This window comes from Cydia strobilella, chromosome 18 (assembly GCF_947568885.1).
Source record: "Cydia strobilella chromosome 18, ilCydStro3.1, whole genome shotgun sequence".
Lineage (NCBI taxonomy): Eukaryota > Metazoa > Arthropoda > Insecta > Lepidoptera > Tortricidae > Cydia > Cydia strobilella.
The window spans coordinates 10,007,780-10,033,518 of record NC_086058.1 but is presented as its reverse complement, the minus strand read 5'-3'; the positions used below and the strand labels follow the sequence as shown (position 1 = coordinate 10,033,518).

The following is a 25,739-nucleotide window of genomic DNA, read 5'->3' as shown; positions in this document are numbered from 1 at the left end:
ACATGTTAAAACCTAGTTAGTAGACACCGCTCTTACAAAGTTTCCACTTCATGGCTTACAAATATTTTTTGACAAAAAAAAGTTTGATGTCACAAACATTCGAGATAATTAAAACGACCCTTCGGAAAAAACTGCCTGCATAATGTTCTCATAGCGCCAGCTAGCAAAGTGGACGAAAAAAAGAATAACCACACAAGTGGGCTAAAAACGCCGCCTTACGTTAATCCGTAGCGATGATATTTATACTCTGACCTATATTCACATTCTCCTGTTTCAGACTTGATGTTCTGTGCAGATAATATTTAATACTTGTAACAAAAAAACTGTTCTGGAGGCTAGATGTGGAACCATAAGTCGCAAGTTTACTATATTATATTTAAAGCCCTCTACACTGATACCTTTGAGCCACCTTACATATCGCTTTGTGTGGTAGCCCAGTTATTGTAGTTTCCATTAACCCTCAACAGCCTTTAACTCGGTGTTCTCCTCACATTCCATTAAAATTTTAAAAGGGTGCATTTTGCTCGTACTTGTTCGTACATTAATTTGCGCAAGCTATTCACACGGCCAATCATAATAAAATGACATCATTTTGATATCGAAATGTAAGTTAATATTGGCCTCCGGGACACCATACAGTATTTGAAATATTACATGGTCCGGAACTTTATAAATAGTGACAATTAAATGTATTCAAATAGTTATCCTCCTCTCCTCCTCCTCCTCCTCCTCCTCCTCTCCTCTGGAGTTGCAGGCGTACATAGGCTACGGAGACTGCTTAACATCAGGCGGGCCGTATGCTTGTTTGCCACCGACGTAGTGTAAAAAAAAGTTATTTATGTGTAGTTGCTTGCTAGTATTATACAGGTTGGAACATTTGAAGAGACTGAGCTGAAAGGATAGTATTATCTAAGTGATCTACAATCACATTATTTTAATCGTAAAGATGGTTCAAAAAGTAAAACAAAATCATTGAAATTTTTTTTTTTTTTATATCAGTGATAACCCTACCACCATAAATTTATTTAACTTATTTACATTTTGAATTGACACATGCCATTAACTTGACTACATTCGATGCTCGGATCTATTTATTGCTAGGATTGAAACATGTGGATTTTTGCACTAATGTTTAATAAACTGAATCTCACAAACTGTTAGAAATATTAACGTGATTAATAGAAAATAAAGCTAGGCTACGTGCCTAAACAATTCCCCGTTTGCATAAAAGTCCCTCATTCTGTTCCACTCGATATACAACTAGCCTACCAGTCTTACCACTCACCTAACAAATTCATGCTACGCCGTAGGCGTCTACGAACTGCTACGAGTGGAGTTGCATTTGAAATATCCGTGGGTACGTGATAAGTTAGAGCTTCGGCAGTGCTTGCCGCACCAGTTAGAAGTAGCTACGGACAGTGGCATGCCCAAAATTATACATAACCTCGTATATACACATTATGTACGTATACAATTTCTTTTTTTATGTTTATTCAACTGATCAAACAACACTCAAAGTTCTTCGTCAAGTAACTAACGAAACTAGTCATAAAGTAAGCCCTGACAACGAGCAGGCTCTACAACAATTCTACACATAAAAGTGGAAAGTAAGAAGGCGAAAGTATTGGATATCAGCGATTGGTCCTGCGGGACAAGTACTTTTTCCCAGTATACAAAAGACCTGCATTCATTGACAAATCATCTAAGTTACGTCTTTTCTCTTCTGAAACAAAATAAGTGTAGGGAGGGATTATTTATCGAGATCCCAACAACTCTTAATACTGCCATCGTTCACACTGTTCACCGGCAATTTTTAAACCTTATTGCAACGGTATAAGGTCCACCGTCGGTCAATTAAGAATGTGGTGGTTAGTCCGCTGCGTCCAGATTAAATCAGGTGCTCACAGCATCTTAGAAATAAAAGCCCGTAACCCGCAACTTATGCTCTCAATTTCTTGTTATTTATTTATTAAAAAAGTATTTTCGTCATCATTATGTACACAACATATTTTTGTGCAAATTCTTTATTCGATTGGATTAAAAACTTGTTTTGTTTTATGTATGATGAAAACAAAGAATTCATTCCAATATATATAAAACATGCTTCCAATAGTACCTATAATATTTAATTTTTATGATCTAGGTATAATAAATATGCTCCCGCAATATATAAAATATGCTTCCTATAGTAGGTACCTATAATATTTTATGGTCATAGCTCTAAAATAAACTTAAAATAAATGAAAAAAATTAATAAAACAACACCTCGGCGGACTTTCTCTGATCAGATTGGGGAAATCCTGAAGAAAGGCCAGGTCAAGAGCACCCTAAACCGGCGAGCGTGTATGAGAAATGTCATGAAAGTGAAGGAAGCGAAAGAGGTATGTCAGGAAATCCGTGGTCTCTGCCTACTCCTACGGGAAATAGGCGTGATTATATGTATGTATGTATAAAACAACACAATAACACATAACGTAGAACCCTTCCTCATAACTAACAAACAGTATTTAATAAAACCGTTAACTTCCCATCAAACATACCGAAATCTTCCAAACCTTCTCCCAATAATATACCTGCCATAGAACACGCGTAACGAAAGTACACTGCTCGCCATATTATCTTCTTGTTATGTATATTCTAAGATTTCTAAGGCACAGCTTACGCATTGCAAGAGGGTTCGCCAAGCTAATAAGGCTTCGCGCGCTAAGCCGTTTGCTCATTTAGTCAATCTGTTATCAGATTTCCCGATCGGCAAGTTAATGGAGTAAACATCGGTACCTATCGATCTAAGTAATGGGATATACATTTTATCGATGATGGTAGTTCTTGTTTCTCAAAATATTATTATTTTTTCTTTCCCGTATATAAATTTTAGATAAAGTAAATATAAGGATTCAAGATTTTATAGAAATTAATTTAATATTATTAGTTTCATTTATTTTTCCAGTTTAGTAAAGTTAAATAAAATATTTTATTTTAGTACCAATACCTCAGGAAAGTAAACCGATCGAACAATAAAGCTTAGAGCGCTGTTAGAAGGTATCCAGTTATTGGAAAAATAACTTTATTTTTCTTACGACGCTGAAGAAACAGGGTAATAACGAGGCTTCACATCTATGTACTACTAACATGAACACGGCTTTGTCCGTGTGAAAATTGTTATATAATGTCACTTAAATACAAACTTCCTGCAAACTTTCTAAGGAAAATTACAGTACGTGAAAGGTAATATAAATGTGTAAGATAAATACCTTACAGCCTTTTTACTTTGAAAGCCAGTATAAATTATCGTTTCCTGTTTTCTATTACCAGCACTATTATGCTTAATCACGCCTGGATATGATTTATTATCTGTCAGGCCAAAAAACTGAATTGTCAGAGGGTTCACGATAAATGATAAAGTACTAAAAATTACACTTTTTTTAGTATTTAACTATTTAACATTCAGTATTCAGTTCTTTATTTGCTGATATAGACATAGACATGAGCCATGCAATGACAATAAAATATACACATAGTAAACTACAAAAAATAAGATGACTTCCCTAGTAACTTAACGCCGCCGTGAACTTTTATCAAAAACTTCTTTCATTCTTTGACATCAGCTAGACATCAACTTCTAAACAGATGCCTCCACCAGTCTCCGGGTATGAACGGTCAAGTAGTGTACAACCCCAATCCAGCAGAATAAGTATTGCTTGCGTCTGCGTGTTCCGGTACATAAGTACGAAATATATTGTAAACTACCGTTGAATACTTAGTATGACTCAAAATATCTCCATATTACTTGTAAATCGGTTCAACGGCTTAAATAAATTAATTTATTGACAAGTTTCTGCTAATACCCGCTGCATCTTGACAACACTGGTACGAAAAACTTGCTAAAGAACTTCTTAATTGCAGCAATTAGAAAACTACTGCAATCAATAGAACATTCATTTTCCACCATTATCCTCACCAACATTTGCTTTATAAACAAATAAAATCAACACAATTTCCAAAACACATATTATATAAATTAGGGTAAGAAGCTAAATAAGAATAAATAGGGACTTAAAATATATGCCGATATGAATTGATCAACTAACTAAGTAATGCTCATTTGAACTAGGTACTTTAGTTTTCATCCAAAATGCCACCATTGAAACTAGCCAGTTTAACCTAATAATGCCAAATAGATTGTGAGGGCCGCTAAAATTCATGACCGACGTCATATTTCCGCTTGTTATCATACCTACTCATTTTTTTTATAAAACATTACCTTACAGACATGGATGGGTTTTCTAGAATAACCGCGCCAGTTAAGTCCTTTAAGGCAGGGGTATCACACAAATGGCCGCTGCTTATAACACAATACGTCTTAAAAGTCACGACCTCTGCCTTTTAGTTCCGAGATAACGAAGAAAAACGTCTAAACAACTGAGATATAACAAACGTTTCGCACTAAGGGGAACCCATTTTGTTATATTGGTTGAATAACGTATTTAATCAAGTTGAGCGCTTAATAAATAAGGTACCAGGTATGAGGGAAATTTCTTACACGTATATTGAGAGTCATATTTATGTTATTATTCAAAGGTCAGGCAGGCTCTGAATGAGGCGTTTTTCAATAAGTATTTACCTAGCAAGGATTTAAATGAACAAAATACAACTACGTAAATTATGTTAAGTGCCAAAAAGAACAATTTAATCGTGATATGCAAATTTATTAGCGTTTATGGGAAACAACGTGAAATTTTATAGGCTTAACGGGCCACAAAGCGCTTTGTCAAATGCAATTAACAGTAGGCAATACTAAAATAATACTAGCGGTGAGTCCTATTTAACCAATTTTGAAACACGTAACCATTAATTTTCCTCGTAATAATTTTTAGGGTTCCGTTCCCAAAGGGTAAAAACGGGACCCTATTACTAAGACTCCTCTGTCTGTCTGTCCGTCTATCACCAGGCTGTATCTCATGAACCGTGATAGCTAGACAGTTTAAATTTTCACAGATGATGTATTTCTGTTGCCGCTATAACAACAAATACTAAAAAGTACGGAACCCTCGGTGGGCGAGTCCGACTCGCACTTGGCCGGTTTTTTTTTTTTCAGTTAATCTATATGTATACCTAATGTTTTTTTTATAATATTGTAGATAGTTTGGAACACAGGTAGACACAGAACAATAATGATTCTGCCTGTATAAATACTTCCCACTACTGGGCACAAGTCCCCTGTCATGCTCGAGAGGGATTTTCCTATACGCTGGCCCAAAGTGAGTTGGAGACTTGGAGACTTCACATAAATAAAAACCGGCCACGTGCGAGTCGGACTCGCGCACAAAGGGTTCCGTACCATTACGCAAAAAACGGCAAAAAAATCACGTTTGTTGTATGGGAGCCCCACTTAAATATTTATTTTATTATGTTTTTAATATTTGTTTTTATAGCGGCAACAGAAATACATCGTCTGTGAAAATTTCAACTGTCTAGCTATCACGGTTCATGAGATACAGCCTGGTATTTGGGTTCGGAACCCTAATAATATGTAAAGACTGTACAGGGCAAAATCCGACCATGCATGATATGGTAAATCTTTTAAATGAATGTGCATTATTAAGCAGCACTTTTTTTTAATAATTTGTGGTTATCAAAGTACATAATAAAATTATAAACATAATTTAACATTAGGTTGTCTGTGACCATTATATATTCCACAGTACCTGTATTTTTTGTACACGGTCTTCTGACAGTCTTTACCAAATTCTCCTATTAAAAACATTTTATTATTTTTAATTATACAAGCCAAATTATATCTCATTACATTATCTTTTTATAATAGTTCAAACTTTTCTAATTGTACTCAGATTGAAATAGTCTGAGGTGTTTTAACTTTAGTGAATTTGACTTTTTGTCAAAAAAATGCCGGCCATATAAAACGACTTTCAGTGCATTGAGTCGAGTCTTCCTGACTACCTCAAATAGAAAAGACTTTAAAAAAAGTATGTTTTTGATAAGATGACATTCTAGTGAGAATAAAACAGCTTGTAAAAATATAAATAAAGTTGTAGCATTGTGGCAGGAAGCGAGTGAAGATTGTCAAAAAACGATGTACAAAAAATGTAAGGTATGAGTATGATGGAATATATTAAGCGAAAACTCACAGAAGCCCATTTATTGTAATATGGTTGTATTTTCAGTACGAGTAGATAGTACAATAATTACAAAATATTAAAATAAAACAACCGCGTAAATATGTGCATCCGATAAAAAGATGTACCAGATCATGCATGCCCGGATTTTGTCCTTAGTCTTTAGATAGACTAAATTCGCCAGCAACTTCGGCTCACATTAAAAGTGAAACCCACACCACTGGTTAGACTTCTCTTATACAACTATTGCATAAAACACTATTACCTACACCTAACATTAACACTACTTCAAAACAGATTAAATAACGACGAAGAATATGCCGTTGAACATCTCTAGTTGCGGCGCTTTTCGAGAGACGTGGAACAATAGACTACGCTAAAGGCGTTAATAATAAATGAGGCAGCGTGGAAAACATTTCAATTTATGTTGCTGGAATAAACCTTAACGCACACATACACTGCAGCGATAGAATTACTTTCTCGTTTGTTTTGTAAGTGTGACAATGACAGGTATTTGTTGATTTTAAATGTGGAATGTTATTAGAAAGATTCATGTATAATGTATAAAATAGTACTAAAGCTTGAACACGCCAAAACTTGGTCACACCTTTTTGTATATATTTTTTGTCACGGGTGTTTTTTTTTACTTGCATTAAAATCGCTATAGCATGAGGAACGTACGATACCTCAATGAAAATCGAGTTTAAATTTCATTTGAAATGTTTTATATCTAAGCATTTTACTTTCAGCAACGTCATGCTGTTCATTACGCTTGGCAACACCGTAACTTGTGTCTTACAACCCACAGTATTCGAGGCAACTAAAACACTAAGGTCATTCATAATTTTAAAACTAACACGGGACTAAACGCCTAAAACTTACGTTTATTTGTAACGTAAACGAAAATCGTGTTAGTTCAAATCGATATACTAAGGTCATTTTCAAACATGTACTTGGCAGCCATATTGCCATGCACAATAGCACAGTCCGGGAGACTTGCCCGTGTGGGAGACTTATGGTGTTATTCATAAACGTGTTACTGGCCTGAATTAGCTATGAATCGTTTGTCTTCATCTGTCATTTAGAGTTATGTATTTGTAAGAAAGGGATATAACATAATTTTACTAAATCAGGCCCGTAAAGTTTAGTTAGATGGTATCGTTAGGTAATACCACCTAACGGACGAACGGTGGTTATGAGTGCTGTAAAAATAACATTGTGATTTTGGTACTTTCCTTTAATAAAATGGTTCGTCTCCCGGGCTCCCTCTACCCTGCATCAACCTAATCATCATCATCATCTTCCTCGCGTTATCCCGGCATTTTGCCACGGCTCATGGGAGCCTCGGGTCCGCTTGACAACTAATCCTAAGAATTGGCGTAGGCACTAATTTTTACGAAAGCGATTGCCATCTGACCTTCCAACCCAGAGGGGGAAACCTAATATGGACTTGTTAAACTCAGGTAATAAATCCTCGATTCGCAAGTAACAGCGTTAAGTTTCGATCGCTCCCGGAGTCATTAATATCTGTTACAACGTCGGTTGCCGGTGTTGTCCCCGGGGAGGATCAATTCGTCCTGTTGTTGTTTTTTTATTATGCCAGATTGGGTACCGTGACGTCCATCTTAGCCCTGGAGGGTATGTTTGCCCATAAAAAATGTATTAAGAAGAATAAGTGGCTCGTAGTTTTATTACTTTTTAATAATGGTGTACACTCTCCACTGTTGCTTTTGATATTCCTATGAATTATAAATATTAGATATTATAAATATTCCTATGAAGAACCTACCCAGAAACCTTTAAAAAAAACCCTCAATTCCAACAACCAACCATTCATTCTATCAATCGTACTTCTTTTGTTTTATTTGAATATTTTGTTCCAATTTAGAGTACGCACCCTACATCTAATTAATATTTCAAAAATTTAAATAATATTTATTAAAAACAAAATGAGAAAAAGGAAACCGGAAATCCAATAAGGAACTTCATTTCAGCTCGAACCAATTGTGCTATTGGTAAATATTTAACTAACTCCAAAAAGGTCCTTTGCACCCTACGCGAAAATCAAAACATTACCGGGTAAATAATAAATACTGCGTCAAACAACTGCGGAAAAGGGCTAATAACAAGCTGTTTATAAGGAGTAATAATATTACCCGCCTGATGCTACCTCCGGAACGTGTGCATGAATTATTTACTAAATTACTGCGCTTTACTGACGTGGGTTAAGTTCTTATTGCTGTGCCTTGAGTTTTGTGATTTGTGTACGCGGCAATTCCATTAATATGATTGCATAAATATTTAAAAGAGAAGAAGAAGGAAAACAATGAGCGAACAAAGTCTTTTCCGTGGACAACACAATAGTTAGCAATTTAGGTATATCTTACTAAAGCCATATAAATAGCATATAAGAAGTAGAAGGTTGAAACTCCTTTTATTTTATGATGTCTACAGGAAAGACGCAATAATAATAGTTATTTGTTATACAAGGGTGCAAAGTTGTATTTTACCCGCGAGTGTGGAATTGAAACACGAGCAAGCGAAAGGATTCTATAGCTGAACCACGAGCGAAGCGAGTGGTTCTAAAATAGAATCCTGAGCGTAGCGAATGTTTTAACACACGAGAAGTAAAATACATTTGCACCCGTGTGTACCACAAAACTTTTCCCCTCACTATAGCGAGGAAAGTGCCACATCCTTAGGCTTTAGATCATCTTCATCAACTGGAATCACTAATTTTTTTACGATATTATAACAAAAAACTGGAAATTCTGTACTTTTACGTGAGAAGTTTTTAAGTAAATTTTTTGTTGACAATGTTGACATTTCTGACGTATGAAATGTCAATGATGCGTTTTGAAATTGCATCGAAAATTGTGCGTTCAGAATTATATTTAACATAATTATTAAAAAACAAACGTTTATTATGAAATTTTAAGGTTTATGACAAAATCATTAAATAAAGCTAAATCTGGTATTTTTTATTAGATTCTCAAACCATTTATTTAATGATAATTAATATCGAACGAACCATTATTATGAGCGTTTTACGTTTTGTTATCTGTCAAGCTACTTAAACACGCTCCATCCAAGGTCAAATTACTTTCCCCACTAGTGGATAAAATGCGTTTGTCCCCGCTTGTTTTAAAGGATAAAAGACGGCTTTCCGAGCTAGTGAGGGGAAAAAAACTTTTTGACCCAAATATTCGAAGCTATGTTAAACGATGAAAAATGTGTAGGTAACGAAAATTAAAATAGCATTTCACAGAAAATATTTTGGTCTGGTTTGGTTTCCGTAGGTAGGTACCTCTTTTTATTTTTGTATTATAAAAAGATATAATATTTTTTATCATCCCTCAAGAAAAATACGTTCAAAAAGTTCTGATTTGCCTAGCGGATTGCTGTTTTGCTATACGACTAGTTTTTTTGCTGTGCAGTTAGTTTTTAAATAAGGTCAGTATTATTGCTGATTGTTTAAATACCAGCTTTACTAAAACCTCTTCAAAAACGTAAACACTCTCATCAGTTCCCATATGCAAAACCCAAAACCGTTGCGCCAATCGAGCTGCGAGTAAGTATATTGCGCAACTTTTCTCATTACTGCAGTCCCAGCGTGTAACAGCGTTTTGCTTAAAAACAACAAAGATACCTATTGTACCTACTAGTAACACTCCTAAATTATTCTGGAAAAAATGACAACTTATGAAACGCATGTAAAGAATCAGTGTCTATTCCCAAAATATCATCATCTTACTCGCGTTACCCCGGCCTTTTGCCACGCCTCATGCTGGTAGCCTGGGGTTCACTTGGTAAATATAATTAAATATTTTGAGGACTTTTACACAGACATTCTTATTTTCTACTCGAAGCATAATCCATTAGTAAATTATTTTGATGAACAAAGTTATCATGATTATCTTAATTGGATTATAAGGGTGAAATCACTCAGGGAGTCACTATACGCAGAGTATGGCTGGTGGTATAAATAAGTCTTGTACATCTAGTTTTATGTTCATCATTGTTAGTTGTATGCGCATTTAACGCCACGTCTTCAAAAGGCTCATTACAAAATGGCATTTTTCAAATTTGCACAACAAACCGGAGCCCCGCAAAGTTTGAAGTCACGTTTCGTATACAAAATGTAACAATGCTACGTATTCGACGTATTTTTGCTCGAAGAGCCTGAGGAAAACAAGGAAATTGAGGGAAATGCGACAAAAAGATCTACGAAAATAACAGTTTGTACTCAATATGGATACTTTTGCGACAATCATTGCTCTATAGACTACTTCCTATAGTTCCACCTACTTCTCCGTCTATAGTTCCTGACCTTGTATGTTCCTGACAAATGTTGATGTTTATAAGTGAATAAATATCGGAATAATTGTAACTATTAACTAACACACGCACAATAGGACACACGTCAAAGTGCCAACATAGCCATAAACGTCATAATCAAAGAAGTTTTACTTCAATCGTGCGTAAAGATTACACGCACACACTTTTTTAAATTTGTTTTTTAATTGTTTAATTTGAATTGTTTGAGATTTAATTGATGTGTCCATTTTTGTTGCATTTCCTTGTCAAAACAAATTGAATTTTTAATTAGATTTTAATTGTTTAATTTGAATTGCTTTGAGTTTTAATTAAAATGATCATTTTTTGCTGCATTTCCTAGTCAATAATAATAATCCTAATGTTAATAATATGATATGTTGTTGTGCCTTCACCTGCGGAGGGGTTCTTGCAGATTAAGTATTTTTTATAGTCTCATAAAATTTAATTATAAATGTTATGAAATAAAACTATGAAAACGGATTATATCGCGTATATTGAATAATCCGTTTTCATAGTTTTATTTCATGAGTAACTATCGCGGTAACCGAAGACAATATTATAAATGTTAATCATAAGATTCATAAGATAGAATTAGTATTTCGTAAAATCGTTGTGTTTTAGTTGCAAGAAATAAGAGGCTTTTTAATTTTATTTTATTTTATATATGTTGTATTTAAATTATAAGGCTCATCCGGTTTTGTCCTAGCTCTAAGTAAGCTCCTAGTCAATTAATTTGCATATTATTTTTTATTAGGTATATGTAAGTTACTAACACATATACCTATGGGTTATGTGTTTTGTTACGCCTGATATAAATGATTAGGTATTTAATTTATTTCATTTAATCCTGTATGCATTACTGTTTTACCAAAAATACAGTAAACGAGTGTTCAGTGAGAGTTTTCAGTGTACGGTCATCATCATTGGCCACGACATCTATAGCAGATGATTGTTGCAGCGTCAGGTAAAATCAGGTGTTACGGGGAGGTTGATTGCAACGTCTGCGATGACTTAAGAGTCCAATACCAGAGCGGCATCTTCTGCCACAGCAATCACAAACATGACGTGAGTCCAAGGGAGGAGGTCTAGCAGCGCAGAGTCTTTTCTGCCTAAGGTTTCCTAACCAGTCCTCGTCATGTTTGTCCACACCCGCTTTGAGATCTCGACGCCACTCTGGTCTCATTTCAGCCTGAGACTCCCAATTGTGAGGCTGAATGTTGAAGCAGATCACGATCAGTGTACGAGTATGAAACCGTAAACAGATAATTAATACCTACTGAACTGGAATTTACAATTTGATATTTGAACTTAATATAAAGAAAAACCTAATAAACTTAATATAAACCTGCAATACAGTTCTATGAACTTCTTTCTGATGTTTGTATAAATATAAATTAGTGTCCCTTCACGGGCGAATACGATTGGTCTACTGCGAGTATTTTAAGACGACCAATTCTAAGGGTTTAGCTTACATAGGTTGTACTTGCAAAAAAATTATGACTAATAATTATTCTTTTTCCTTATAAAATGATTGAGCACGCATTGTATCCATACTTTGTTTTTATTCGAAATTTCACAGACTGAATGTACTTACGCATTAACGCTCAAAAAAATTAAAATTTAATGGAAATATTTTAATTCAATACAAATTCCTTTTAAATTCGTTTCATAGCACTGATACCTACGTCTTGTTTCGATTTGCGGTTGTATTAAAAATACACGCTATGATCTAAATTCCTTCTATTCCAGAATTTGTTCACAAAGACGGTGGCTTTGTAAAAACACAAGTTTACTTCATTAGCACATTCTGGTACTATTGCACCCAACGTTGTCTAATCTCATTCTTCATTAATTATTCTATTTATTTACGGAAGCCAACTCAAGAAACCTTTCTAAATTACCAGTAGAACACGGCAGACGTCATGGCTTTAGTACAATGTACAACTAAAAATATAGACACTTTTAATTTCAATATAAAGTTAATACCTCCAGAGCGCCTTAATGGTGTTCTATGATCTCGATTTTTCGGAGAGGCCATACAATATTGTATGTAATTGTACGCTAATCTTTATTTAATGTTCCGATAAGGATAATCTTTCGGATAATTTGGTAACACGAAACTTCCAATCGATTAAGATGTACTCGTACATATTTTAGATACTCTCGAATACTATCTACTAATGCATTGGGAATTATGATCACGCGGCTACTGTCTTGTAGGATTGCAATCTTATCTTTTTTCGTGAATGTTTAAATCAGTGTAAATATTTCATTATGTATATTATGGAGGTATTTTTACATATTTTGCAATGTCCGCGTACGCTAACATTGCACCGACTTGAACAGAACAAAGTGAGGCAGTGACATTATAAACGTCATATTTTCATGACATTAATGATGACATTGCCACCCTTTTTCATTGCAAATGCCATGCAGAGTTAGCTTGACCCGACTCTATACATGTTAGGAACACTCAGATTTCGAATTTTGTGTTTAGTAGGTAGTCATAAATGCAGCGTCAATACTCATAAACTGGATATACTTTCATAACGTGGCTCAAAATCATCGAACCAGTATACATCATGGACTTACGTGTGCTTGATATTTGGTTGGTAAATGTCCTATTTGAGTAGCTCGGAATCGATACGATTTGGTGACATTTGTGAGCTCAGAACAACGTAAGATGTTACAAAGGCCTATTGTGCGCGCCAGTGCTCACCGCATGTCTCTTACCAACGCACGTTAAATAATTGTTGGTATTCTCCTTCCCACCAACTTCAAATAAATATTCTTATTTTCCGCCTCAAAAGAATAATTTATTTTCTCCACCTGTTTACTCATTTCTTCGAGCCGAGTTTTAAATTTCATGGAACCGTTTCTTTTTAATATTCAAGGAAAAATATATTTGTCAGTAACACGTGTCCTGAATTCTGATTCTGCATTACTTTTGATGAAATATTGGAGTAAGGCAAACGAGTCCTCTTTCATAGTCGCGTCTTAATGTTGATCTTTGACCTTTACCTTTGGGTATGTTTAGTGTCGGTGATCGGAGCCGGGAGATGTATCGGTGTTGCGTCAAGTGTTGAGAAGTTGTTGCAATCGATTTAATGTTGAAATAGGTCAGGACAGGTCTAGTGCTACCTGTCCTACCCTTCGCGGCTCCACAAGTACCCGCCGCTGCGGCATCGGCGGTTCCGCAGAGCTCGTCAACATTTTGACCGAAATCTATTACTGTACCATTCGTAAATAATGTAGCGGCAATTACGCCGACTAATATCGATCTCGTGACGCAAAGTACATCGATTTCTCGTTAAACTACAATTAGTAAGAAATCCTCACCTGTGATTTCCGTGGTAGGTAACGTTCATGTTAGTCCAGTTAAGTAGGTGTTAGACGGGCGCGGGGTCGCACGCGGCGGCGGCAGGCGCGCGCATGGTCACACACAGCACAGCACGGCACGCGGTCGCGGAGGCGAGCGCGGCGCGGTCGGCGCGGTGTCGCGGCGGTACGAGCGGGCGTTCGGCGCGCGGCGCGGCACGGACTGGCCCGGGCGGGGGCCTCCGCCCGCGCCGCCGCCCGCGCCCTAAATTCGCGTTACAGCCGCCGCACAATAATTGTCGTACAGCTGCAGCCGCGACGGCCGCCTATCGATTCGCTCCGTAACGTGTACGTTTCGTGAAAGTAAAAAGTTAACTTGATCGAACACAATGCGGTCTGAGCTGTTTTCCATCGGAAACGAACCCGCTTTCTAGGTCGTAGCCGGGTAGAAAACTTTTTAATGAGTTCCTTAACTCTCCTCCTACAGTCATATTTTTTTATCTAACCTGTCACTAACTTTAGTTTTGAAGATAAGTTTAAATTTAAAAATACCCATCTTTGGTTAAAGTTGAAACTATTGCCTGACCGCATAAAAGCTTTCTGTGGTAACCTGACAGCGGTTACGGATGGCATGACAGGCTACAACGCTGCTACGGCGCTACGCTGCTACGTCACCGCTGCTACGTGTGCTACGACGAATGAATATAAATAAGAGCCAAATAATATCAAAATGTCAGCATACAGCTGAATCTCGTCTCCAGCGATTCTTATACGAAGGTTTCATTAAACTAGTCGTTTTAACGAAATGCCTCCTACTAGAGTAAAAGGAATGAAACAGTGGAGCAACGTCTAGAACGATTGAATTTACTCACATTTATGGTTGTATAAAGTTGATGTTCTGTTTTCTTTATTGTGAGCCTGGGACGGCCCTCGGGAAGCCTCTAAGACGTCTCGGAAGGCCTCTTAACAATTAAATATTGTAAGATTTTTTTTTTGTCTGAAATTAATAATCATAATCATTTATTTCGTAAATGCCCACAAAACATTACACGTCAGAAACAGTTCGAGAAAGGAAAATACATTTTCTATTATTAAAATAAATTACAATAAAGAAAATTCATTTTAAATAAATTACATAATACAATGTCAGTGTTAAATTAGTAATAACAATAATGAAAAATAATAACAGATTAAAAATTACAATTAAAATTCACACAAAGTTCACGTATGTCATAGAAGGCATTATTAATTAACCATTTCTTTAATTCTTGGTAGAATGAATTATTATTTTCTATATTTTGAATGTCACTCGGAATGGCATTGTAAATATACATAATTATGTTTTACGTAATTGTTTGCTGATTATGGGGAAAATGGTAAAAAAAGTGTCTGTGAGATACGGACGGACAGACAGACATGACGAATCCATAAGGGCTCCGTTTTTTGCCATTTGGCTACGGAACCCTAAAAATATAACATCGATTTTCACTGCGAAATCAGTGTTAGAAGTTGCATAAGCTAAATCATATTTATGTAATTACATATATAGGTATATAATTTTCAGTAAGAGATATTTGAAAATTTTTACTACAATCAGAAAGGATCTATTTGTGATATACCTATGATAAAGTTTTTAAATATAAAATAATTACAAACCTCGAAAAAAATGTTCAAAATCACATACTAAAAATCATCAACTTTTGGATTTTTCCAAGTTTTCCGACATTTCGGCTTAAAACTAATGTATTTTTTATAAATTAAAATACTGCGTAAATTTGAGTAAAAAATCGGAAAACGGATTAGTTTTACTATTGAAATAATATATGTACAATAAATTTAGGAACTAATTGATTTTATCTAATTATGTATAGGTATATTATTAGATGTTATTGTTGTGTAGTCTGCATCCATCACTAATTAATAGATTATGAAAATTGATATTCCGAAATAAATTATTATTTAATTTAATTTTAATTTATGCATTTAAGGGTTAATTAAAAAATATTTTGAGATCAAAATTAAGCCCCAAGCCTTGATACGATACTGAAATAACGCCAAGCCTATTATTTACTATACATGTGCTTCATTTCTCATTTAAATATATCTAAATTAATAAATTATCTACTATGCTAAATAAAGCAAATTTCCAAATCGCGCTATTAACATATATGTATATAAGTGGGTTAAAATCGTCATGCGAGATTTTATTACCTATATTGTTTGTTTGTTTGTTACAAGTGTGTTAGACAGTCACAGCTATGTATTAAATGTCGCGTCTTGAAAACTGTCCTTTACAAGCTGCAAATGCAAAAGAGAACGAATAATTTATGTAACGTTCTGAACTGCCACTAGACACTAGAGAACTCAAAAGGAAATAGCAACCTCTTTGCTATACACTTTTCTTGAGAGAATTTCAACTTCTAGCCAAGGTTTATATGAAGCTACGTAAGGTACGAAAGGTTTGAATTGCAAGTTTAGTGGAAGTAAACTCTGTTTCATTATTTAAAGCCTTCGCAGTGCGTTCAGTGAAGCTGTGGAATGAGCTGCCAGTTTCGCTCAGACAGGCGCAATCGCTTGCGTCGTTCAAGGAGAGGTTAAAGAAGCTATGGTTATTCTGATTGATTAATGTGCCTATATTTGTATTGTATGTTGCTTTATATTTTTCTACTTCTTTCCAATTTTTAGTGTATTTTCCCCATTCCTTTTTGTGTAATATATTATATGTTTATCCTATTAATTTTGTATGTATTTATATCCTTTATCTTTCTGGTACCTTGTTGTACATTTTGCTACATTTGTCACCCTCTTTTCACTTTCTCCTCTCATCTACTCAAAGGTTAACTGGAAGAGATCCCTCAAAGGGATAAGTTCGCCTTTGTACATCTTATTATTTGTACCATGTAATTTTTAATATGTATATTTGTACAATAAAGAGTTTACTACTACTACTACTTAAAGCATTGATTACAAATAACCATAAACGTTATGAGGAAATTTATCTTTTCGATTTTTTGGTTTACATATGAATAAATATCTGGGACACCAGCTTTGCTCAAAAAACAAAAACTCAAAAATGCGCGATTTCCCAGAAGTAATAAGTAACACCGTGTGTATATATATATATATATATTGGTAGTGCCTTTATACCAATATTTAAGCGGAAAAAAAAGATGCGGGGAGATATGTATGGGAGCCCTCAAGACACCAGAAGGGAATTGAAATATTAAGTGGACTGTATCTAAAATTAACGAGAAGTACTTGTTTGACGCTTAGAATTAAGGGTGTTAGAAGAAATGCCTGCGCACATACCTTTGGAGCTCGTTGTGTGTCTCTTCGGCTGGCCAGCACTTCATAAAACTTTCACCAAGACTTCAGCGTCAATCACGTGTATCACATTCACTCCAGTTCAACAGTTTTTGCTAGTTTTCACACATTTTGATTTATTCAAATTAGAGACGATGCTGTTAGTCAAGCATCAATTCGGGAACTGACTTCGCCAAGATGGCGTCTCATATAAGTGCCGTAAAACGAGACGGCGATACGGCTTTGTGCGCGTTGGCAAGGGATAGGTAGCTTGGAAGGGTTTAGAGCGTTTTCACAAGTACCTACATTTTTAAAGTATTAAGAAAAAAAATAGCTACCTTAAACAAAAAATATCAAATTTGAAACTCAACATCCCCCCGGCCTTGAAGGAACCCTTCAAAGAAAAGGAAGGGGAGAGCAAAAGTGCTCAAACTATAATAATATAATCGCGGCATATGGTCATTGTGCCAAGTTACTTGCTAAGTTCGTAATAAAAATTCAAACAAAAAATTTACCGAACACCACAACCAAAGAAAAAAGGTTTAAATAACAATGCACAACAATCGTGCTAATAACTAAGTAAGTTACGTAAAACGCAAGTATAAGCTAAGCTAACTTAAGTATTATATTTAATTGGTCTATATTAGACGTGAACTAAACCTAAGATTCTTAACTAAACATAAGACTACTATTGAGTCGGTAACGGACATAACCGTATGACGGGACGTTTATACGTTCCAGTCTTCGTCTTAACTTCCGCCACGCGTACGACTCCGTCTTGGCTATTAGGATAGACGTTGGTTATGATTCCTAATGGCCATTGTAAAGGCGGGGCGTTATCAACGCTTAATATTACTACGGTACCAATTTTAATTGGATTTGAGGGAGTATTCCACTTTTCCCGTTGCTGCAAATTATGTAAATACTCCGATTTGAATCTCTTCCAATACGACTGCACTAGCGAGTCCATTAATGAAAACCGAGACAGTAAGTCGGGGCGTTCATCAGATAAATCAGCCGCGGGTAGAAATTCCAACAGAGACGTGGTCAAAAAATGAGAAGGGGTAAGCGCGAGCGGTTCGGAAGGGTCCGAGCTTAAAGCATACAAAGGTCGACTGTTGAGCAAAGCTTCTACCTGAGTAAGGACGGTTTCCATCTCCTGAAAGGTTAGGATCTGCTTTCCTATGACTCTAAACAGTAAGGTCTTAGTGATTTTTATATTAGCTTCCCATATACCTCCGAAATGGCTAGCGGTAGGAGGATTCATTTTCCAAGTGATACCATGTTTCGCGAGCTCGTCGCTGAAAGACTTATAGTAGTCGTCCGATTGTAAAACATCGTGAAGCTCTTTAAAATAAGCTTTTGCGGATACGAAATTCGTCCCGTTATCCGAGTAAACAAAGTTACAGGGACCTCGTCGCGATAGAAAGCGCTTGAAAGCGTCTATGAAACATGCAGAAGTTAGATTTGAGGCCAATTCTATATGAACGGCTTTAGTTACAAGGCAAATAAAAAGGCATATATAAGCCTTAACGCTGCGTATGCCGCGTTTCCGGTAAGGAGTAACATACAGGGGTCCAGCAAAGTCTATACCTGTATGCATAAAGGCTTTGCATTGCTCTAAGCGACATTTCGGCAAATCTGACATAAGAGGAAAAGTAGGTCTAGGATTCAACCTAAAACAACGGTTACATTTTTGAGTGCGGTGCCGAACAATGCGACGCGAGGAAATAATCCAAAATTTAGTTTTTAATATAGCAACTAAATGCTGAGGCCCTGCATGCAGGTTTTTGCGGTGATAGCAATCAATTATTAATTCTACTATATGACCTTTTTTAGGTAGAATTATAGGGTGCTTAGATCCATAATCCAGCGATGAGTTCGATAAGCGACCTCCAACGCGTAAAATCCCATCAGAAAGGAAAGGAAACAGTTTCTGTAACTTTAGCGAGCATTTACGTCCTTTAGAAATGGACTTGATGTCAGCTGAGAAGTGTGCATCTTGTACCGCTTTTATAATTTTAAGTTCAGCGGTATTTAGGTCATTAGCGGTAATTACATCATATCGCGGCAGCTTCTTCAGAAAACGAAGCACATAAACAGTAGTTCGAAGAAGTTAGTTCCAAGTAGAACAACGGAGGGCGAGCGTTAATAGAGGATGTTCAATTTTAGTAACCTCCATGGTCACGTGGGACAAGGTTTTCTCCTCGGGCAGGTGTGACCGATTCGGAACGAATCTTTGTATGGGCCAACACTCTGTAGGTTGTGATAACCAAGCGGGTCCTTTAAACCAAAGCTCATGCTGGAGCAATTGGGAAGGAGTAAGACCACGTGACACGCAGTCACCGGGGTTTTGCGAGCCTGCAACGTGATATAAGTTGTCAGGTGAAATATTGGTTTGAATTTGCGAAATGCGATTCGCAACGTAAGTGTCAAATCTATGTGGAGAGGCGACCGACCAACATAAGGCGACCTCTGAGTCTGAAAATGCAAAAATATTATTTATTTTATGCCTATTCGACATGGTGTCGTGAACTTCCTTAAGAAGTTTAGAAAGAAGTAATATCCCGCAAAGTTCCAAACGAGCAAGAGTAATTTTAGGTTTAGCGGAAGCTACTCTCGATTTCGAACAAAGCAACGTGACCACAGGCGGCTCGTTGCCATTCACGACGTGGGAATATATTACGCACCCATATGCGGATTCGCTGGCATCGGAAAAACCAACCAACGAAACTTGAGACCTCATCTCAATGCCTAAATGTCGAGGAAAACTAAGGCGAGATATTTGCGGTAGCTCGGCTAAATATTGTTGCCACTGCTTAACAATATGCGAGGGGGGCTCTTCGTCCCAATCGATAGAAAGAAGCCAAAGCTGCTTAATTATCAATTTGGCGTACAAAATAACTGGGCCGACGAGTCCTAAGACATCGTACAGGCGTGCGGTAGCCGAAAGAATGGCGCGCTTGGTACAAACGGACGGAGGACTCGAGATATCAAAAACAAAGCTGTCTCGTGCAGGTAACCATTTCAAACCTAAAACCTTAAAAGTACTTCCATCGTCGAAGGAAATAGATTTAGATTGTCGGTGCGACTCAGGTATGTGTTCGAGCAATTCGCGTGAATTGGAAGACCATTTGAGTAAATCAAATCCACCTGCTTTGAAAAGGACGATCAATTCGTCTGCTATCTTAACAGCTTCCTCGGGTGAAGAAGCAGAAGAAGCAAGGTCGTCCATGTAGACATCTCTTTCGAGCACAGAGGCTGCCTTCGGCCATTTGTGCCGCTCATCGGCCGCTAACTGACGTAACGTCCGAATTGCCAAAAAGGCTGAAGGTCGAAGTCCAAACGTCACTCTCGTGAACGTTAACACTTCGAGCGGGTCGGTATCAGAAAACCGATATAAAATCCGTTGGTATTTGCGGTGCGAAGGGTTCACATAAATGCATAAGTACATTTGTTTTACATCAGCGAAAAATGCTGTTTTATAAATGCGCACATTTAATAAAATGTGAAAAATATTAGCCTGTAGGTTACATCCGGTATGTAAAATATCATTTAAAGATAAACCTGTATCTGTCCTTGAACTTCCGTCTAGGACAGGTCTCACTTTTGTACTTATTTTATCGCTGCGTAATACAGGGTGGTGCGGTAGATAAAATCCACGAATATTAGATTCGTCATCAGTTGACGCGCGGGTGAGTATACCTTTATCAAGATAATCGTGAATAACTTCGTCGTATCCAGACTTAAGATCAGGATTTTTAGCGAATTTCTTTTCTAAAAGTAAAAAACGCCTTTTTGCGGTATTAAAAGAATCGCCCAATGTCTGAGGATTGTCTTTAAACGGAAGGTCCACCGTATAACTGCCGTCAGTATTACGGACAGTGGTAGAAGTGTAAATATTTTCACATTTTTGATCTTCTGGACTCAAAAAGGTACGCGAAGGTATCTCTTCTACTGCCCAAAAGTTCTCAACGAGCCTATGAAGCGGATCGCTAGTAAACGCGCAAAGCGTGCGAGAAGCGGTGGGCGGGTTAGCTATAGCGGCGTCACCCATTATTACGTACCCTAAGGTCGTTTCTAGCGCGGTAGGTATTGTAGGATCCGAACTCTCAATTTTCCTAGACAGCAATATTTTGCAATAAATATTAACCCCTAAGAGTATATCTATGGGTCCAGGTTCCGAAAAGCCACCGTCGGCGAGCGGTAAGTTGCGAGCAAAATCAATAACCTCCTTATTTACGCGCGAGTCGGGTAACTGTGAGGTTATGCGATTTACTATCAACGGACGGATCGAATATTTATGTGAATCATCTAATAAAGATGAAAAGGTGAGCGCGGTATTGCCCTTTGTCTTGAGAGCTATTTCTCCCAAGCCAGAGGCTTCAGTAGCGTGTAGCGGTTTATTTATAGCAAGCGCAAGGCGATTGCAACAAGCGAACGTAATATAATCCGACATTGATCCCGGATCAATTAATGCGCGAAGGATATGCGTGCGGTTTAAGGAATCAATAACCTTAATTTTAGCGGTTGCGAGTAAAGCGGTAGTTAGGCATGGACCACTATTGTCCTTACATGCCATTGTGCGGATGGACGCGGAAATTACCTCACGAGGAGGTGGCAAGCTATTTTCGACCTTAACTGCGGCAATTGCAGGGTCTATATTAGCTTGAGCGGGGTTATCGGCCCGTGCAGCTGAAAAGGCTGGGGTCGAGTCATAAGCGGTAGCGGGTGCGGGAGTAACAACATTATTTGTTATTGCGGGAAAACAATTATTAGAAGCGGGTGCGGATACCACTGCACTAACGTTGCAGTGAGATTTCTCTTTCGTATTAAAATGTAACATCGTATGATGTCTTAACGAACAATGAGAACAATGATGCTTGGAAGTACAAGCTAATGTCTTATGTTTCACACTTAAGCAGTTATTGCAAAAAGAGTTTGATTTTATGAAATTGAACCTATCGTGCGGTGTCATTTTATTAAAAGATTGACATGAATATAAATGCTCATGTTGTTTATTTTTACACAATGAACATTTATCGCTGGCGCTTGTGCTATTGGCCGCATCTGTGTTTACAAACGACTTAGTTTTTTGTAACAAGCGTTGTTTAGCAGAATTATCAACCGGTTTATTAATTGTCGCATTTGGCGAACGAGATAAAACTTTATTTTGTTCTTTAACAAATTCAATCAAATTTTGATAAGAGGGAATTTTCTCTTTGCGGTATGTAATTTCGAACAATTTAATTGTATCGGAATCCAACTTTTGCAGCGCTAAATGTAAAAGCATGAAGTCGGTTAAGTCATTCAGGTGCAACTGCTTAAGGGCTTCTACAGACGAGTTAAATTTATTTATAAACAAATCCAAGCCGGCGGCGTTGGTTGCGGTTAATTGTTTAAATGTTAGCAGCTGATTAAAATACGCTGACGCTAACGAACGTGGATCATCGTATTTTTGTATTAATGCGTTCCAAATTATTGGATAATTTTCCGCGGTTGTGGGCAAGCCGGAGCAAACATTTGCTGCATTGCCAGTTAATTTGCCAACTAAATAGTACACTTTTTCGCTGTCAGTCAGCGATGCGTTTTCGTGAATAATACTTTTAAACTGTTGGTAAAACAAAGGCCAGTTTTTGACATCTCCGTCAAAAGAAACTAACTCCAATTTAGGCAGGCGGCATTTTGGTTTCGACGAATTTGCCGGTTCAGAGGGAACCTTGGATTCGTTATCTATCAGAACTTGCTTGATATAACAATACATTTCCTCAAAGGCCGTCCATGACTCGTAATCTATTTCTGAGTCAGGATGCAATTGTAATTGCAATAAATTATATGACTCCAAAACGGCTTCGTAATCTTCACGCAATTTATCTAAATTTAATGCACTCGTGTGAAATGGCCTATATTGAGTAGCATCGGTTTCCGCCTTATAAGCAAGTTCCAAGATGTTTTCTACGCGCTTGTATATAACATCGCGCCGAACTGTATAGAGGGCAAGCTGATTTTTGTTTGTATCGCTATGAGCGTCCTCGCTGCCTTTTCCATTCTTTGTTTGTTTTGTCATTCTTATTGGGTATGAATAAGTTTTGCAATAAAACTAAATTAAAACGTCGTAAATAAATAGTGTACCTACGAGTTATTTGTATGCAGGTGTAGTGTACTATTTAGTATAGCAATTTGACTAAACGTATTTATGTGAATGGAATATAATATATGCGGTTTAAATAAATGAGTTCCCTTTAAAAATAGGTATACCTAACGAATACAAGCCGCGAGTCAACGACGTTATATAGCGAACGGAATATTTTTCTACCCGAAATATTTGAGCGAGCGGTGTGACGTTAACTGTGCCGTGGAACGTGCAATCGTATAGGTGCGAAACGAGCGGAATAAATGAACTAGCCGAACAAATCCGAACTATCACGAATGAATTGAAATAATTATTTAGACTATTTCCAAGATGGCTAACAATTATGGAATGTGAACAAAGAAAAAGTGGAACACGTGTATAAGTATGTTTGTCATAAAATTAAAATAAATTAGGAAATAACCTACGATCTGTCGTGCTTAGCAACGCGGAGCGGAAACAAAACGAAATAACTGCCGATGCGGGAGATATAATAGGATAAATGACAGTATATTTCAGTTACGTAAACACAATGACCATATAGTTAGCGGTATATTTATGACAAATGGATATAGATCCGGTTCGAAGGACCAAAAAATATGGTAGTGCCTTTATACCAATATTTAAGCAGAAAAAAAAGATGCGGGGAGATATGTATGGGAGCCCTCAAGACACCAGAAGGGAATTGAAATATTAAGTGGACTGTATCTAAAATTAACGAGAAGTACTTGTTTGACGCTTAGAATTAAGGGTGTTAGAAGAAATGCCTGCGCACATACCTTTGGAGCTCGTTGTGTGTCTCTTCGGCTGGCCAGCACTTCATAAAACTTTCACCAAGACTTCAGCGTCAATCACGTGTATCACATTCACTCCAGTTCAACAGTTTTTGCTAGTTTTCACACATTTTGATTTATTCAAATTAGAGACGATGCTGTTAGTCAAGCACCAATTCGGGAACTGACTTCGCCAAGATGGCGTCTCATATAAGTGCCGTAAAACGAGACGGCGATACGGCTTTGTGCGCGTTGGCAAGGGATAGGTAGCTTGGAAGGGTTTAGAGCGTTTTCACAAGTACCTACATTTTTAAAGTATTAAGAAAAAAAATAGCTACCTTAAACAAAAAATATCAAATTTGAAACTCAACATATATATATATATATATATATATATACTATAAATACTTACAAGAAATTGCTCGTTTAAAGGTATAAGATAGTTATTAGGTGCAAAAATGGTGCATATTATCTCATCAGTGACTAATAAGTAATCAGTACTCGGTGTAGTTTTCTTTTCATATTACTTATTATAACATCACACGAGGTGTTTTTGGCTCACTTAGTACTACAAGTAGTAGCAGTAGCAGTACAAGTTACGGTGAGCATCAAAAGTATTTGCGTATCAGACTATGTGTCATAAGTATCTACCTAAGGCAAAAAAATAAGTGCATTCCCGTTGCCAGGGAGGTTTTGGGATTATACAGAGCAACTTTTACTATGGGACCAACCCCGAAATCGCAAAAAAAAAATTGGCTTTTCATACATTTTGGCTGGTCCATTTTCTATGGGAGCAGTATAATCCCAAAACCTCCCAGGTAAAGGGAATGCACTTATTTTTTAGCCATCCTGTATATGGATTCCATATACAGAGTTTCTGTATCACTATCATAGTGAGTTATATGGCCGTAAAAAATTCTTCTGACGGAATTTGGGTCCGCATTTGGCATTTAAATATCACATATCCTTAACTTTCAGGAACAGCTATGACAATTTAGACCGTCTGTATAATCTCATTTCGCTCGCTTGGGCACAGACAACAGGTTTAATTGTTCCATATTATGGAACAATTAAACTATTACAGATACATTTGAACGCTACCTGTTGATATATATCTATTTGGAAAAGTACCTATTCCAGTGTGGCAGATACTTTTGGCGAGTTGTTTCATACGCGTTGTTTACTCACTCGTACAGTCAGTATCAATAAAACAACGGAACCAAGTAGTTGAACCTAATCCACATTTCTGCTCTGAGTGAATGCTATTGGTTTATACCCCCGCGCTCTTTGGAAAGGCATCCTAATGTATATTATTTGCTGGTGTATGGTTGTTCGTATATAGGTTGCATATTGCGGTTGACCAGCGCGGCTCGCAGCCCTCGTGTTCGCGTGCCGGCGGTGCGTGTGCGGATTGAAAACGTATAACCGCTAATATACCTACGCCTAATATAGTATGTAGTAAAGTTTAACTCTTCTGTTGAAATTGTGGTTTTTAATAATAGGTATCTTATGCTGGGCTTGGTCATTCTCTGAGAATATGTCTGCGGTTGCATAGTAACTATTTATTAATCTGTGGTTGCGTCTAATTGCCACGACTCTATTCATATATTTTGTATGGGTCGCGGCAATCAGACTTGAGAATGAGCGTGCTATGAATGCTTGGGATAACAGCATCTATCTTGCCATATAATGTAGACGCAAAGATAGATATAACTCCGTAATAGATGGATACAGTCTAAGGAA

At 36.9% G+C, this 25,739-nt stretch overlaps 1 protein-coding gene across 1 annotated transcript in view; it reads right to left on the bottom strand.

The window, feature by feature from the left end:
- The window catches only part of LOC134749204 (sodium channel protein 60E), a 224,917-nt gene extending 210,825 nt beyond the window's left edge, over positions 1-14,092 (bottom strand). The window contains exon 1 of the mRNA XM_063684072.1: positions 13,812-14,092. The gene's annotated coding sequence lies outside the window, so the exon portion shown is untranslated. The remainder of the gene's footprint in view (positions 1-13,811) is intronic.
- Positions 14,093-25,739: the final 11,647 nt, after the last annotated feature.